The sequence below is a fragment of the Falco naumanni genome, chromosome 19, assembly GCF_017639655.2.
Source record: "Falco naumanni isolate bFalNau1 chromosome 19, bFalNau1.pat, whole genome shotgun sequence".
In the NCBI taxonomy this organism is placed as follows: domain Eukaryota; kingdom Metazoa; phylum Chordata; class Aves; order Falconiformes; family Falconidae; genus Falco; species Falco naumanni.
The window spans coordinates 2,396,516-2,414,106 of record NC_054072.1 but is presented as its reverse complement, the minus strand read 5'-3'; positions in this window follow the sequence as shown (position 1 = coordinate 2,414,106).

The window sequence follows — 17,591 nt, the reverse complement described above, 5'->3', positions numbered from 1 at the left end:
GAACCATCCCTCCTCTTAGGAAGGAGCGGTGCGATGATTGTTAGGCAAGAGACTTGGAGAGATGCAGGATGCTCCAATTCCAACGCTGTGCTCGGTTCCACAGGGACAGACCTGCAGGAAGTGAATTTATCCTTTTTTTTTTTTTTTTTTTTTTTCGGTTCGCTGCTTTTCATTGATCCCATGATGTGATCAAGGGGTCTGTTGGCAGCATTGGCCAGCTGACGGATAACGCTTGATGCTGCGCGGCTGCCTCTGGATGTAACGCTGTGTAAGTGGCATGCCTCGGCAGTGATTGCAGGCGCTCAGATGGAGCTAGGCTTTAAATATCTGTGGATACCAGGGAGGTTTTGGATTCTGCATAGTTTTCGGATTGGATGTTGTGTTCTTTTCGCTGCGAGTTGACCTAAATAGCTACGTATCTAAGAAGGAATTAAATCGATTAGTCAAACCTTGTCGCTAAGCTTTCCCAGATAAAAGGGCTGCAGCATTAAAGAAATCCCCAGGTACAGACTGGACGGTTAAGGTGGAAGACCAGGTATTAGGCTCGCACTACGCTCAGCGTTCGCGTGAGCAACTAACTGCAAGCGAAGGCAGGGAGCACCATCAAAATGTCTCAGCTATTCTCTCTCTCCCACTGGTATGAGCGTTTCACATCCTTCCTCAGTTTTCCAGAAAGCTGATCTGTTTTTAAAACTCTTCGTCAAAGGTTTAGAAATTAAACAGCTTCACGCTGACGTCCTTACTGCTTCTGGTCAGCTTTACCGTTGGGTTTTTAATGGACCTCTTAGCACGCGGGTGCTGAGGTTGCTGTACTGCTCCTGAAAAGGCGCTGCCGTCGGTGCTGGGCTGACTAGCAAAAACGCTCGTGCGCAATTGATCATACCACTGCTAAAACATGTTTGAATTTCTGCTTTGCTTTGAATGTAAATGTGATCTTGATAAGCTAACAAGGACACTTCTGTTCATACAGAATTCATGAATGCATGTTAAAAGCCGCTATAAAAGGATACTTCTTGTCTTCAGCTAAATTGACAGCCGCTCTTTCAATATATACTGTTTGTGCTTGAAAATCAAGACATATGATTGTCTCTCTTACAGCTAAGAAAAAAGATTTCTTTCTAATGCCCGCATGAGTGAAAATCTATGCTATTTGCTATGATGTTTCCTTTGAAGAGGTACTGCTTTGTTTTGGTATATAACTATTGCTTTTCCCTTTGCTTGTCTGTCTTAAAACACAAATTTCCGTGGGTATACACATCCGTGATTAACCTCTCTTCCTTCCGCTGTCAGTCAGAGCCTTCCCAGCAAGTTTTGTTTTGAGTTGAAAACTAATGATACTGAGAAGTTGCCCAAAGAAAAGAAATTTGAAGGTAATACATTGTAGGGAGCAGAATTCTTTTTTTTCTTTTTTTTTTCTCCCTCTCCTCCTCAATGAATAATGTTGGGCTTTGTATACCTGATTGCAGCATGTAGCAAACAAAGAAACTGATTCAGCTGGACAAAATGGGGCTAAAGGTAAAAGGGGGAGGTGGGAAATCATCTGCTTTTCATCAGCACATGTGTTTTCTCTCTTCAGGAACGGGGTATTCCATGTAGAACCACTTAACGTCTAAGCAGATGCACATTGACTGGAAATGATCAGATATTTTCTGCTGGACCAGATTGTGCAGATGGATATCATGCCCTTAGATAGTTATCGCGGCGCACACAGAGACTGTTGTCCCAGAGTTCTGCTCCTTGCAGGGATCGTGCAAACCGCTTTTAATTGGCTTTGAATGAATCCAGCCGGCTTCACTTAGAGAACCGTTCTCAGTTATTAAGCTGACTTGACTGATTTTGCTTAAGGCAGATTAAGGAGCACGAGCGGCCCTACCTGTAGATCTTCAACAAAGGTAACTTCCAGCCCAAGGGCTGGGCTGCAAGGCCACAAGATGTTCACCCAACCTGGCCGCTTCTAGAACAGATGTCTTTCCATCGCCTTAGCAGCACAAGTGTGGAGAACAGTGGAAAGACTGGTTTAGAAAGGATTTATGATACTAGCAGCAGGTTCTTTCCAGTACTGGCAGGAAGAAAAGCAAACCTTGGGCCCTCACCACAATAAAGTATGTATCTAGAGATTACCCTGAAAATCAGGGTAGGCTAATTTACTGTGTGTGTCAGGTCTCGGTCCTCCAGCCCATACTGCTATTTTCTGCAGCAGTAAGATCCATAATAAAAACAACAACACCCTTGCATTTCAGGTACTGGGACTTCAAGAAAAATATTGCTTAGAAATATTACAAGACTGGTGTCAGGATGAACGATGGCCAAGCTCCTAGCAAGCTTGGAGAGGCAAGCTCTGAGGAACCCTGCCCAAACGGCTTGAAATGTTTCAGGGTCAGCTTTGTAGCCTGCTAGCTCACTGAGCAGGCACAAGCACCACGCACAACCTCTACCCTCAAGGTACAAACAGGCAGGATTTGGGCCAGGTATGACCTTGTTCTGCCCTTTGCAACATGGAAGAATCTTCTCCAGTACAGTTGTACATGTCTGTTGCAAGTAGAGTGCTAAAAAAAAATAATTGCAACAAACATTAATAGTTTGGCTAGTGGGCAGTGTTAATGGGCTAATGGCTGGCTAGTAGAACAGTGTTAGCGTGAGGGGTACAAGGGTCTGTTCGCTGACTTTCCCAGTATGAGGCTGGACAGCTTTGTGCAAGCTGCTGGGAAAAGATGTAAGGGAAGAAGAAAGATGTCAGACAAATCAAAAATGTAAGCGGTGTCCTGAGATCAGGACAAATTTCTAGAATCTTCCAAGAACAGTGCATACTGAGATTGAGAGATTTGGTATTAGGATCTAAGTTTCTTTTGTGCTTGTTTACGTTGAATAGACAGTCCTGGCACAGGTTGCATTTTCTTCAAGTGTATGTCTCTCAAAAGTAGATTGAATTTCTTCCAGTGGCATGTTGAAGATGATGGAGATAATTCTGTCTCTTCAGCTGCGCCATGTAAAAAGGAAAACACTTTGTATATAGTTAAATCAGAAACCTGGGATTATACGATCAAACTGGAGATCTGCCATAAGAACATTTGTCTACTAGAACCTTGTGGAGCTGTACCAGGTCAGACAAAACCTGTTCTCCTTCAATATCCCCAACGAAGTTGCAAAAGAATTCTCTGAGCAAACGTAGTTTGGCCAGGCTTGTCATATCTGGGTCACAGGCGTGAAGAAGGATATTCAGGAGAAAATTGTGAAAGGCACTCTGATTTGCATAGGTATTAGAGTGTGTAACTGAAAAACACTTGTGTCCCAGGCTTTAAAAAAAAAAAAAAAAAAAGTGTTGTAATACCTACGTACCACAGGATGGAGTTACAGACTTAACTTTAGATCTCCTTGCCCACTAGCCAAACTATTAATGTTTGTTGCAATTATTTTTTTTTTAACACTCCGTACTTGCAATAGACATGTACATCTGTACTGGTGAGGATTCTTCCATGTTGCAAAGGGCAGAACAAGGTCATACCTGGCCCAAATCCTGCCTGTTTCTACCTTGAGGGTAGAGGTTGTGCGTGGTGCTTGTGTCATTAATCGATGTGCTTCAATCTGCTGTGATTCAGCATTCGAGAAAGATACACTTTTTCAGAAGTCTGTTAGGAGTTAGGTTCAGCATATTGCTCCCATCTGGGGGAAATCATAGAATAGTTTGGGTTGGAAGGGACCCTTAAAGCCCACCCAGTGCCACCCCCCGCCAGGGGCAGGGACCCCTCCCCCCAGCCCAGGGAGCCCCCAGCCCCGTCCAGCCGGGCCCTGGGCACTGCCAGGGATGGGGCACCCACAGCTGCTCTGGGCAGCCCGGGCCAGCGCCTCGCCGCCCTCACGGGGAAGAATTTCTTCCTGCCATTTCATCTCAATCTACCATTTTTCAGTTTAAAATACACTGAGAAAAACAATCCCTAGAGGTCGTGGGCCTGATGGCAGTGTATGGGATGGTACAGCAACAGCATCACGTGGGCAGTAATGTTACCAAAATTATGGGTTGGAGGCAAGAACGAGCGGCAGTTTGGAGCAGTAACAGCCAATCTTGCAGGAAGAATGGCTGCTAGGAGTGAAAGCAAAGCATAAAGGCATCTTCTAGTTTTTTTGGGGGGGTGTTTCTGTTAACTTGTTTGTGTTTGTTTTCCTGTTGAAGGATGAGGCTGTGCTCTAAGAGTAGGTGCTCCTGAAATCCTCTCTCTGCCAGGAGACCTAACGCAGTGCAGCTGAAATGGTGGGTCCTGGAGGTGGTACTGCAGAGCAGCTAGTAACGGCTGCTGCTGTCACTGGGAGAGGCATTCCCGGAGGTTTCGTTTCCAGGCAGCCAAGCTAACCTTTAGCAAAATTAGTATTCCTCAGCTTCTCTGTCTGTGGAAAGGTGATAGGATTTAATTACATACTAAAAAGAATTATGAAACTGAATCTACTTGTGTTTGCAAAACACTCGGAAACCTTCAGATTGTAGAATTGGCAGTATTAATGATTATTATCTTACATCATCCTTGCATTTTGCTGTCCATCAATCAAGATACAGGAGTATTTTCTCTTGGAAATGTCAGAAATACCCTTTACCACTAGCAGAGCTGCTCCAGAAGAGGTGGTTGCCCATTTGTGAAAGTCTGCAAAGCTGCCTTCATGTGGAATGATGCAAACTGTCTCACTTCCCATTTCTAAAGTAATTCACAAACATAATTGAGATTATACATTTACCAAAAAGCTTGTCTTCAGTTTTTTAGTGAATGCACTTAATTAAAAGCTAAACCACTGTTTAGTGCTTTATAATTTTTTTAAAGGCTGCTTTTGTTACCAAAGATTAATCTGGGGGGGGAAAAAAATGCCTGTGTGTATTCATGAGACAGGTTAATTCTGAAGGCAAAAGGCATTATGGCATTCAAGCTCTGCTTTCTCTTCTTGAGATACTAGTCGTCTTTTTGTCTTTTTTCTCCCTCCCACTCCCCCCCCCCTTCAGTATATTAATAAGAAATTAAGTAAAGTCTTGGGTGTTATGCCCCTATGCTAAAGAGTTAATATGTAAACATCGATTTGTAAGCTTCTGAGCTTCTGTATCCTCATCAAATAATTTAATACAAGGAATGTTTATTACTCAAAAGTTACTGGTTTTCCTTAGTCTCTTGCCTTGTCAATTTTCATAAAGTGGGGCAAAGTCAGACCGGGGCAATACCCGGGTGAGAAATCTGAGAGAAAATGAACTGGCGTTAGTGAGTCACTGGTGAGGGCTTCTCTGACTCAGAGCCTGGCAGCACGGCAGCAAACAAATTATCGTCCTTTGGATGACGCGCAAGACACTGAGAAGTGATCCAATCTGCGAGGATCTTGTAATGAGAAGAGAAACACTGAGTTCTAACAACTTAAATACTAGATGTTATACTGTTTTTGTCTATTTTGTGATGTTGTAAGTGTTCTTCTCAAATGATTCTCTCTTTCTATCAGTTCTCACCGGGAGAAATCTCAATTCAATAGCAATAATGTAATGTCTGAAGCAATTTTCTTCTACTGATTTTATTCCTCACATCATCTTGTATTAACCACATGTCACTTCAATATTTATTCTGTCTGTGTGTGGACTTCAGATCAGTTTCAACTATCGGCTCCTGTATATTGGATAGGAGCCTAAAATCCCCTTTAATACCCTATTGTATAAGTATGGCCTTAATAGCATGCTCAATCGTATCCCCAGTTTAGGGATATGGCTATAGGTTTGGTTTTAAGAGGATATTTCTTAATCTTAAGGTATTGCCCATTTCAATTTACAAATGTCCAGGTGGGTACCCTGCCCTAAATGGAGATAAGGACTTGATCAGGTTGTACCTATAGCAGAGCTTTAGATTTGACCCCATGTGGGTTTTGGAAGGAAATTGCTTTCGGTTTTTTTCTTCTTTCCTATTCGCCATTTTTTGATATACATTGTGAGGTTTGTGAGCTGGATTTTTTTTTGAGGAAACCATTATTGCAGATCGCCTTTTTCATTCCTTCCTGCGTCGTCTCTTCAGACTTGAACATACTTTTTGGCGTGATGCAAGTGACCGGTAGCATGTCGTGGCTGTTCACCTGCAGTGTCTGGGGAAAAGCAGCATATTTCACCTGGCTTAGATGCCCAGGCAGCAGCTGGGTATTATTACCCATATGGGTTTGGCTGGAAACTACTAAGGATCTGAAAAACAAATGTAATCGTAGAGATTCCAAATAAACAATTATTTGTGTTCATTCTCACGGCAGACTTGGGCTCCTATCCTTGTCCAATCTCCATCAGCTGGGCTTCGGTGTCCCACAAAATAATTTTCTGCCTTCTCCTGCTAGTTCATGAGCTGCTCCCAGAATAAGCAAGTGGCAACTTTTTATTTGCAGGGGCTCTGTTTGCTTCAGGGATACTTTCCAAGCCATGTGTTCTTTTTTTTTCACAGCGTTGTCAGCTTGTCTGTTCCCACCTGCTATACTGTCCACCATGCTTCTGGAAAGACTGTAAGAATAGTATTGACATTTTAGCTAGCTTTAAAAATTACTTTTGGCTGAGTAACATTTTCACAGCGTTATTGTCATCCAGAAACCTTAAATTGATAGCAGTCCTGCATTGGAAAGGAACGTCATGGAAAAAAATGACAGAATTATTCTGGTGTGAAGCTGGTACAAATGAGAGCAAAAGCTCTCCATAAATAACATGATTACATGGATATTAGCGTTAGAATACTATATTGCTTCTAAGCCGTGCGTACACAAAGATATCCAAAACTTTAAATGATGTTGAAAGATACTCCGAGAAAATCAATGACTGCTGTTGGCCGTTGGTTGCCTCAGGTAATGCAAATGTAACACGCAGTTATTGCGGTGCTGTGAAATCTCTTGGCATCCAAACTACAAATTTCTTCGCTTCTGCGGGTACAAAGCAGAGAGAAAAACAGGAGTTTAACATTAGTGTGCTATGGTTAGGATATAGCTTAACGCTGAGTCCTTGAAATAGCTTAATAGATCTGAGCAATCAATCATGGCAATATCTAAGACCTCATCAGAGCACCCACCCTCTAGCCTGTGCCTGGCATGCAAGTATTTGAGAGCCAAGCGTTGAATATTTGCAACCCCAAGGAGGATGAGTTTGGGAGTACTCACAGGTTTCAAGCAGGAAAAAAGCAGTTATGGTCACAGAGAGCCCCCGTACACACAGTCCATTGAATGACACCCAGCAATCTGTGGGCCAAGTCTGTAGCTTGCTTGTTATAGCTGGTGTCTCTTACGAATATATCCAGTCTTATTCTTAAAGTCTGAAAACAACTGCAAATTTACTGTATCCCTGGGGATGGTTGTTTCCTAAGTCAATTATCCCTTGGAAAAAAAAAATATGCCTGACTCTGGTCTGGATTTGTCTGGCTTCATGTAAAGTGCCTTTCCCTCCCATCATTAGCAGGATATCTATTTAAAACCCTCTTTCTTCCATAGATGCTTCTAGACCATCATATGCTAATAATGGGCTGCATCCTCTTCCTGCAGTAGATGACTATAAAGCTGTCAAGAAGCATTTGGGTTTAGAGCAAAAGCAATTATACTCGATTTTTTGGATTAAATTTTGAATGTTACATGAGTAGTACAGAAGAATAAATCACCTTTAGTCAGAGCTACACGGGCTATGTATTCTATTCATATTTGGGATGATGAAGCATTTCTAACAGAACTGCACCTGCTCTAGGTATGCAGAAAGATCGCTCTTAGTGCCACAGAATTCTCTGTCCTGCTAAGGGTTGCTCACGTTGCTGCAGAGTAGCTGTTCAAGCCTATGTCTTGAAAGCAATTAAAACTGCTGTCTGAGATAACACGGTGATGAGGCCTTTCATCACACAGATGGCTGGAATACCGTGGGAGGTCATCGGTTTTCTGAGGAGCAGTGCTGGCCCAAGCCTGTGCTCTATAAATGGTCCTGATGCTGCTGAAAGTCTGTCTCTTGCCTCAATTTACTGCTATCAGCAGCTTTCCAAACAGAGATGTGGAGTTTGCAATCTTATGCTGATTTCTAATTGCCACGCTGTTAAGAAATACCAAATGGTAATTCTTTATATGAAACCTTTAAAAGCCAAAGAAAAAATTAAAATTACTTGGACAGTTATGTGAATCTGCTTTATTAACACAGTTTTGCAGGCTGGTCTGTAGATGTCAGCCTGAGAAGTATTCCAAAGGCAAAATGAGCAATTGCAGAAGTTAGTTTTTGTTGATCGGTGTTAAATCGGATTCAAGATAATCGAAGGATGTAATGGGAAATAGCATGTGCTTAAGTCTAAGCAGGTTTCAAAGAAACACTTGCCCTGAATGGTGTACCTGAAAGCTGTTTGTGAAAGGGCCGTTTTCCTGAGTAGGCTAGGATATAGAATGGGGAATCTCTTCAAAGCGGAGACTCTTAATAATGGAGAAAAAGCACCACCAAATAAAATAATGTAGCAATATTTCCTGGAACTCTTCTATAATGTGTGTCTGTTCCATATAATGAATATGCAAAGCAAACGTATAGCTGTGGCATGACGCAATAATGCAGTCATGTATCGCTGGGGGTGGAGCAGAAGAAAGTGGATTGGCAAGGTACAAGGAAATAGCAGGATCTGATGTTAAAAGGGGGATGGAGATGTATTGGGTTTTTTTCTTCGTCGAAGCCGTACTACAACACTTTGTGTATTAACCATTTGAATAACCCAAAGAAAGCGATAAACTGGTATTACTGGACTGACTTAAAATAAGGCTAGGCAAAAAGTTTTTGGTTTGATCTCCTGAGCAGTATTTTTATGATGGGACATGGCAAGTAAAGCTGAATATGTGTCTAAATTCTGTTGGAATGATTGAAGTTAAAGGAAATTTCTATGTGATAGTTGACAGAAAAAAAAAAAACCAACTCTTCAGGGCATGTTCTTAACTAAAGCATATCTGGAGATGTTTATGCACAGCTACACAGGGGACAGGGTGACAAGTATCCTTTACTTGTTCTTCAACTAGAGATGCCACGAGTAAAACTTGACATTGTATTTTCAGTCAGTGAAATGTTTTGTGTTTGTGTGTTTTGCTGTCTTACACTATGCACAGTGGCTTGTCTTGTCCTACCATGAAGCAGAACCACATAAAGAGCATGGAGGAAAAGGATATTTATGGTACGTTAAAAAACACTAAATTTTTCTGCATCGGTGATGTGGATTTCGTGTAGCTCTGTGTGCAGAAATGCTAAGAAGTGTAATAGAGAACAATTGCCTCCCCAAAGAAAGAGCTGAACCTCATCAGCTGAACAGGTGGTTAACTTGTGCTTGGTTGAGTTTGACAGCAGTTGTGTTACATGCCCCTCCCCGCCCCTCCCCAAATGAAAAATAAATAAATCTATGCTTTGAGTCAAATTCTCAGCTGGTGCAATTTGGTGTAGCCACATTCCAGGTCAGCTGAAACTGCATTGGCTCGAGTTAAGGATCTGGCTTTCTATCAGCAAATGGAGAGTCAAATGCATCTACTTCTATCCTCTGTCTCTGAGAATCCAGCTTAATACTGAAAAAAAAACCCAGGGAAAATGGATAGATAGGATACAAAAAACAACATGGCTTTATTAACAGCTAGCAGTATCTTTGTATCATTTCAATTATGCTCCCCCGTAATGAGTTCAATATACTTTTGTAATGTTACTATAAAGCTGCCTATGGGATGACAAGAATATATAGTGTGATGTTACAGTCATTTCATAACATTCCGGAGTAATTAGGACATAAAATTGAACTGAAACTTTAAAAACACATTTCAACTCTGTTCTATATATATTACTCTTCAGCCAGCAAGGACAGTAATTTAATATTGACTTCTGGCTGCAAGATTACCATATAATCTAAATGCTAATAACAATTAAAGCACAGTGTGGTGATTAAAGTGTCTCTTGGAATATTGAAAATACAGGTAATAAATGGTGTAAGGATGTGAGGCAAATTCAGAATTCAAGAATCTGTTCTGAAGGTCTGTGCTGAGAAAAATAGGTTGGGCTGAAGAAAAGTTTTCTACACAGCCTGCGTACTTCTTTCATGCCGAGCCTTCAGACACACAGTTTTGTTTGATATATTTTTATTCCAGGCTCTATCATATGGAAACCAGACCTTTGAAGCCCAACTCTGTACGTTTTTTTTTTTTCTTCTCCCTTTTTTTCTATAAGCAATAGTTTGTCTCAAGAGAGGTTAAAGTAATGGCTTCCCTCAAAAATTGAGAGGAATATTTTCTTTTTGAAGGTTAGTTCTTATTAATGAAATACTTCAGAGTTTTCTAGGAGGCAGAAAAACCATGAAAGGCAGCTAAACCAAGAAATAAATGAAATGCATAAACCCTTTAAAATATACAGCCATATGTGAAAATGCGTGAGATTTATTAAGCAAGATGCACGCCGTGATAAATGTGCAGCACAAAAGGTCTCTTGGCTCAGCTGTTAGTTCTTCCAAAACTGTGTTTGTGTTTGGCTTTGCTTGTAGCTTAAAGCAGTAGCACTTGTTCCCCAAACATGTCGAATTTCCTGGGGGTTTAATGGGTTTGTTCACAGGAGCGTAGTGGATCTGGAATGTGTCGGAGGCGTCAGGGTCCAGGCGCAGGATCGGTCCCGCTCTGCGCTGATGGCTCCTGGGTTACAGCAGTGGGGGAGGTTTTGGCTGATGCCAGCGGGTCTGGGATCTGTCCTGAGCTCATCGGTTAATCCCATCACCTTTGCCTACACAATAATACATCGGGATGGGGAACGACTCCCTAGGTGGCTTCTGACTTCATGTTGTTGTAGCCACTATAGTGCCAAACCTTCAGAAACACCCTGAAGTTATTTACTGACGTGCTTGTGTAGAAGGCAGGTTCAACAGCTTTGGTAGTTGTTTTTTTTTTTTTTCAGTCAACACATTCAACTTCTGAATTAGTTATGACAACTGAATTTCTATTTCTTTTTTGTTGTTGTTGTGATAAAAAAAAAAGCTTTGCAAGATTGTTTGTTTTTTCTTGGTCTCTAAATTTATCCATCTGCTTCCACAGATGTAGAGTGACCTAGCAGTGCATGAAACAGTTGTCACAAGCCGCACAGTGGCTGTCCAGGGATCTTTCCCCAGCCAGTGGCTTCTTGTGACTTTTTTTTTTTTTTCAGCCTGGTTTAATTTTCTACATTGTGGAACTCACCAGGCTGATCAACTTATTTTGCTCCTTTTTTTTCCTGTGTTTTTTCTTTCCTCTGTATTTTGAGGGGAGAAAAGAAAGGGGCAAAATGAGACTGTGAAAATGATTCAAATAACTCTTCCAAGAAACTGTTGCGGAGTTTCCCCCGAGCAGCGCTCTCTGACTTAATTTCATGCTCCGAGCTGGCCATACGAAGGTGGCAGGGTCTGCTGTCGCTTGCAATATGCTTGTTTGTGCAATTAACCCTTGAGTGATGGGGCCCTCAATATTTCATCGGTCTTAGAGAACGGGGACCCACATCGCCAGCGTATAAACTAAACGATGCTTTTGGTGCAATGTTTTATAGCAGAGAAAGCATTTAAAAGAAACACGACGGGTAAGCATTACATTCCACAACAAAATATATAACAAATGACTTTGTCTTCCCCTTGTGCTCAGACAAAAGCAGACAGAAGAGAAATAGCTGAAGTTATTTTGGTATATATTTTTTGCTTCCTTTGCTGTTCGAATGTCTTTGAATTGTCGGGATTTATATAGGTAGAGATGCTGGTTTGGTTTTCTCTTCTTGCCCTCTTCCATTTCTTTTTCCAATCCCGTATTTCAGGATTTCCATGGTGGATTCAGGTTTAGCACAAGCAATCAAAACATCACTGTCTTTAGCAGGTTTTCCTACAGACTCCTTTTGCAGGCATCTAGTGAAAAGGGTACTCTACAGCAAAAAGGGCTTGTTGAGCACAAGCTGCTCGATGCTTTGAAGGGAGCCAACTTGTTCAGTAGCTTGTTGTGAGCAACAAATTCTCTGCTACGGGCAGTATTCTACATTTCTGGGTGACTGCTTGGCTACAAAGGTAAGCTACAGGTGGTAGATCTTCTCTAGTGTATATGGGAGGAGATGCTGAAAATGTTTCTCAAATCAGCACTTCAAGACTGATGGGGATTGCAGGGAAGTGAAGCAGTTTAAAATTTAAAAAATCCTCGCTTACGCTTTTATCAGAGTTTATTGGTGGCAGAGCCTGAGTCGCTACTGTTCATCTCCAAGCAAAATATCCAAATTTAAAAAAATATATATCTACTTGCCATTTCACTTTGACATCTTGGGAATCTCTGTTGAGTTTGAATGTAGACCTGTGGCTTCATTGGGTCTCTGTGTCAAAAGGTAAGCAGGACATGAACGAGAGGAGTTGTGATCCCCAACTCTTAGGAATGTTACTTACTCGGATCTGTACGTTAAGGGCACAATATAACCTGTGATGTGATAAGGAGCCATCTCTGAGAGTTGTTTCCTTGCTCCCAGATTGCTCACAAATAGAATAGGGAAAGGAGCCTCACCATTGCAGCGCTCCTTTTCACTTTTTCTTTTCTTTTTGTGAGGCCATACAATAGTCCGTATGCTTGCCGACGTCTAGAACGAGAAGCAGAAAGGCATCTCTGCAGGCAAAGAATAACAGAATGAAGTAGATCGGTCATTTTGATTGTTTAGTCTTGCTGTAGCTGATTGAAGAGGGACAAAGATCCCCATGTTGTTGCAAGTTGGGAATCAAAGGCATTGAGTTGTCTGTGTGAAATACTGTTTAAAGGAAAGACGGGAAAAATAAACTCAGCGTTCTGGCAACCACTTGAACAAAATGCAAATAGAATGGAAAAGGCTTTTGTGTCGCCTGGTGTGTTTGTGAGCTGGGGTTTACAGTACACGGACATTATACTTGATGAAAACATTTTGACTGCTTTTTGTCAAAACCCTTCTGTGCTGCAAGTGCTTCTCTTCATCACAATGGATTTTCCTGATAGATAATCCTGCCTGAACCATCTTAACCAAACCGATTCCAAGCTTTATTTCTGTAGAATTTAAGAACGTGGGTTTTATGATAATGCTTTTACTGTGGGTGTTGAGCCAGTACCCAGAGATTTGAAGCATTTATTATTGTTAACAATGCACATTTAATAGATCTGCTTTCTTCTGGAGGTTCTGAGAACTTGATTAATTCTGCAAACGGGGATTATTTCACCTGATAATGAAATGTCCCCATCACATGGGCAAGAAGAGAAATAAGATGGGGACATAGCAGGTCAACAGAAGAAATGCAGAATAGTTTTATGCAGCTGTGGTGCAAGAAGAGAATCAGGCTGAGGGAATGGAGCTCCAGCCTCCTTCCCTTGTGATGTTGAAAACATTAGATCTTTGTTCAGACTGGCAAGGAGAGGCATCATGGCTCCTCATTATCCTTTTGCTCATGGCTGAAAGGAAGCAGCTGAGTTGGGAGTAAGGAGGGCTGGTGATCCCACGGCCTCCTGGCCAGCTTGTCCTGCTGTACCTACATCGGTCCACACTGACTGCCCAGATACGTGTCGCAGGAACACGGGCATCGCTGGAGCTTTGACAACCAGATGGTTCGAGCCAAGTTGGCTACAAGTAAGAAGTCCCTCTGTGGGTTGTTGCACTTTGGTAAATCCTGATTTAACACAGCCAAACCAATTAACTGAATAAGAGATTATAATCTATATCCACAAAGGGATTTACTTACTTAGCTGTCATTGATTTATTTATTTATTTTTCCTTTGGGGATCTGGGTTGTAATCTTCTGTTCAGGTAATTGTTATGGGCATTTAATTTCTGTCTTATTACTAAAGCTCTCAAGTGGAATTCTGCAAATAGGTGGATTAAATGGTTGGGTTTTTGCTGAGGGTATATTCAGTCTCCTAGAGGTCAGAGCCCTAAAAATCCCTGGTAGACATTTAGGAGGGTGTGTAGTTCCAGCATTTTAATTTGTTATATCTTTGGACAACTCTGAACTGCTGGAAAGTTATAGTTACTGTGGGGGACAGCACAGAATTTGGTGATGGGAGGGGGAAAAATTTTGTCAAGGGATGCGGACAAGAAGCTGCCCAGCTCGTGGCATGCAGGGAAGAGGGGAAGCTAAGTCCAAGAATTTCCCCTTGGGGAAGGGGAGGGACATGATCTCAACAGTGTCTGAATCACTGGGCATGTTCTTTCTGCATGAGGTCTTCCTTTGCTGAATAACTTCCAAATGAGTTATTCAGGAAGGCTACAGGTAAAAATTTCAAACATAAAGAACAATTTTTCATGCTGCTAAGACTATAGGATATCTAAATAGCCTTTGTTGTCTTTTGTTTACCTCTCTCTGTTTCAAGCAGGCAACAGACCAAAAAAAAAAAAAATGTGCGATGCACAGATGGAGATTAAAGTCATGGGGAGATGAGGAAGGGTTATTTGCATGAAACAACTAAATGTGTACAAGTAGGAAGAACTCTGATTTTACATTGTCTATCAAAAATATATTGGGCAGAGCATCTGCTTGGGCCCACAGGAGAGAATAAGTCACTCAGGGCAGAGGATTTGCTGCGAGGGCATTATTAATTTCAGCTGTGTGTGATTTTTTCCACTCCACTGTATGAAAGGTGTACTGCTTGTCGTTCCCCAGCCCAAGGGTAGGACACAGAGTTCATGTCGAGCCTCAGCACGCTGATGTTTGATAGGGCGCTGACTTTGTCTTTATGCTTATCTGTAAATACATCTGGTATAAGTTAGCGATAGAGAATTACAATTTTTGAGTCTCCTGGCAAGGCAGTTTTGTAAGACAGACTGGAAAGTTTAGGTGACGTGTATTTCTGTGAATTACAGAGGGTTTGGTGAAAGCAATGGGAACTACTAGTAGAAAACAATTCCCAGAAATCCTTTGCCATAAAAGCAACAAACTGACTGAATCCTTCTAGGTTTGCTGCCTTCGACAAGCTAGTTAGCAATGACACGGACTCCGAGTACATGGGTGAGGTTGCAATTGGCATAGTCAATGGAGAGTTTAAGTGTCAAAGTGGTGGGATATCATCAGGCTCCAGGTTTCTAGACCGTGCATTGCTTGTCTGGGGTGATTCAATTGGGCTGCAGGCTCAGTAATGAACTGGATAATGTCCAAGGTGTAAGGCAAAGTGATAGTGACTGTGTTTCTTCAGCTTTGTTCGTTGATACCTGCAGCCCTTAAGAGAAGAGCTTTGAATTGTGCAAATCTACACCGACCCTTATCATTGCTAATGCAAAGACTTTGAACCCTTGATTTTTGATTTAAGAAGTTTCCAGTCCAATAGTTTTCAAGCTTTTCTGTTGCAGCTGAGTTTTGTTCTGCTGGGGTTTGTGTCAGTCTAACGTTTTGTGTGTTGTGAATTCTTCCAGAAAGTGCTTACAAATTTGAGTTGGGAAACTTTGCCATGGCAGTTGTTATAAATGCTACAGTAAACCGCATGGACTGATAACATATGTAGATTCCCACCTTATTAGCAGAGTTTATCTCTGAATAACAAAATTTTAAGTGTAAGAAATGCACATTTAGTTAGTCAAATACCATTGCTGTTTATTACCGTAATTCTGCTGCATGTTGCAATAGATAATTGAAAACTAAGTTTTGCTGAATTTAAGGTTAACAGATCTGAATTTCTTTAAGTTAAATTCAACTAGGAACTAATTTGGGCTCACTAAATTGTACCTGGTGATTCCTTCTGTTTACCTTACCGTGTCTATTAATTTGCTTTGCATATTTCCTTTCATAGATTGAACTTGACTGGCTTGGCATTACTTTCCTTTTTAAAACTGTTTCTACGATTTTATTTTCTAATTAGCACTTCATTTTTCGTCTTGCTTAACCTTGTGGCATGATGATATTCTTAAGAGGAGTAGCAGGATGGATTTTTCAGGTACTTAGGTTTGGAAAAGTCCAAAGTTTAAAGCACCAGCAACTGTACTTGTTCTTCAATTATTAGTTTTAATTGACTTTAAGAGCATCCCCAACCACTCCTTCCACCTTTAGGGCTGTGATCTTAGAAACTTATGCATGTGAGTGGATTTATTTATGCATAGTCTCACAGCTGGCTGTGAAATACCGCAGGTGAATGGCAGAACCAAGAAAGCAGGTCCTGGCTCCCAGCTGAGTGCACTTTATTATGGGCTCCAACAATTCAATATTCAGAACAAAAAAATATTTCAAAACATTCTGGAAAGCAGTACAGACTTTGTATTAAAAATAACAAAGGCTTTCCCACTTAACCGCTCCAGCTGAGGACTATTGTTTGTTCTCTGAGATAATTAGCAGCCGTCCTCAGAGCTTTCTGAATGGCTTTGTACACGTAACTGACAGTTTAAAAACACAGAAGAAATACAGCAAGGCTACTTAGAACATAGCACAAAATACTCGATTAATGAGTTATCTCCCAGGCTGATGGAAGAGTAAGAAAAGTCTTGAATAAAAAGAAAAGCCACTCATTCGGTAACACACATCATCTGTCTTTTGAACTTGTTTACCACCAGGCCATCATTCTCCCCTGTAAGCTTCCTTGTCGTTACAATGCAAATGCTGAATCTTTTTGCTCGGAGCCAAACACTTCAAAGGTGAGACCTGCTCTTTTGGGAGCAGGAGAAAAATTTGCCCCTTCAGAAGACTGGTGCGAATGTTCTAAAGCCCATATGTACAGTGAAGTAATAGATACCGTGATTAAAACTTACAAGAGTCAGAAGTTCAACTTTAAATAGGCCTTTGTTTATTTTTAGTTCAGAATTCTGTAACTTCTGCGCTTTATTAAAAATAACAATGTGCCATCTGCAACAACTGATAAGCAGTTAATCTGAGTGTGGTCGGTATACGTGAGGCCAGACCCACAAATATTCACGCTTCGAAGTGGTCACAGCCTTAAGCTCCATGACAACCCAGCTACGTTTGGTGCATCGCTGTGCTGGTACTGACTGTTTCTGACTTACCAATCTGCTAAGTAAGTTTCTCTTCTCTTCAGTTTCTTTATTTTTATTTTTCAAATCATTCAGCAAAGTCGGGATATTGTTTCTTTACCAATCCATAACCCTTGGACATACCTCTCCAGTCATTGTGACCGATCTAATGGTCAGGCAGTGACTGATAAGCACAAGATAAGCAAGAATCCCTTGCTCCAAATGAACAGTTTCCTGGCTCTTAGCACTTCAGTACCCTCCCAGACATGGGATTTGTACATATGTATGTCATTAGTTGACGACGTTGGGATTTACATTTTGTTTCATCTGCCGTTGTTTGAGTACTTGCTGTGATTTTTCTTTTGGACAGCACAGGCTGAGAGCTGTAGACTGGCAAATGTTGAGTCATTTGTTTCAGCAGCCTTTTAGTTGTGCTAATTTCTGGATGACCTGCAGCGGGCTCTAGAGCTGACAGTTGAGAAAAGTATGTGTTAAGAGTGCGCTATCCATATCCTCGCACATGTGCGTCTCAGAATTATTTTAGGATCCCCATGTCAGGGAACAGGGGGCATTTTCTGCCACGTTGCCACAATGAGATTAGTGTTTGAAAACTGGGCTATAAACAAGTTTGTTAGATCAAAATTACTATGAACTATATAAAAGGGTTTGATCATCAAAGGAATCCACAAATTAA